Consider the following 1,200-nt stretch of genomic DNA (forward strand, 5'->3'; position numbering starts at 1 on the left):
GACCGTGGGACTTAGAAAAATTTCGGGAAGTCCGATTCGCCTGCTGGAATTACCGCACGGGCTGGACACCTCGCTCCGACGAATCGGTTTTTTCCATTTTTTTTGAAAAATAAATTTTTGTAATTTTTTTTAACGTTAAAAACGTTAATAAACGTCATGTTTACGCATGGATTAAACATTGAAATAATTTTAAAACGCTTATTAAAAAAGTTGTTGTCGACCGTGGGACTTAGAAAAATTTCGGGAAGTCCGATTCGCCTGCTGGAATTACCGCACGGGCTGGACACCTCGCTCCGACGAATCGGTTTTTTCCATTTTTTTTGAAAAATAAATTTTTGTAATTTTTTTTAACGTTAAAAACGTTAATAAACGTCATGTTTACGCATGGATTAAACATTGAAATAATTTTAAAACGCTTATTAAAAAAGTTGTTGTCGACCGTGGGACTTAGAAAAATTTCGGGAAGTCCGATTCGCATGCTGGAATTACCGCACGGGCTGGACACCTCGCTCCGACGAATCGGTTTTTTCCATTTTTTTTGAAAAATAAATTTTTGTAATTTTTTTTAACGTTAAAAACGTTAATAAACGTCATGTTTACGCATGGATTAAACATTGAAATAATTTTAAAACGCTTATTAAAAAAGTTGTTGTCGACCGTGGGACTTAGAAAAATTTCGGGAAGTCCGATTCGCATGCTGGAATTACCGCACGGGCTGGACACCTCGCTCCGACGAATCGGTTTTTTCCATTTTTTTTGAAAAATAAATTTTTGTAATTTTTTTTAACGTTAAAAACGTTAATAAACGTCATGTTTACGCATGGATTAAACATTGAAATAATTTTAAAACGCTTATTAAAAAAGTTGTTGTCGACCGTGGGACTTAGAAAAATTTCGGGAAGTCCGATTCGCCTGCTGGAATTACCGCACGGGCTGGACACCTCGCTCCGACGAATCGGTTTTTTCCATTTTTTTTGAAAAATAAATTTTTGTAATTTTTTTTAATGTTAAAAACGTTAATAAACATCATGTTTACGCATGGATTAAACATTGAAATAATTTTAAAACGCTTATTAAAAAAGTTTACTCTTGACCGTGGGGACTTAGAAAAATTCCGGCTTGCACGGATTCGACCACTCTGTTTTTCGGAGTTTCTGAGAAAAATAAATTTTTGTAATTTTTTTCATTATGATTTCTGAG

The sequence above is a fragment of the Nomia melanderi genome, unplaced genomic scaffold (genome assembly GCF_051020985.1).
Source record: "Nomia melanderi isolate GNS246 unplaced genomic scaffold, iyNomMela1 scaffold0150, whole genome shotgun sequence".
Lineage (NCBI taxonomy): Eukaryota > Metazoa > Arthropoda > Insecta > Hymenoptera > Halictidae > Nomia > Nomia melanderi.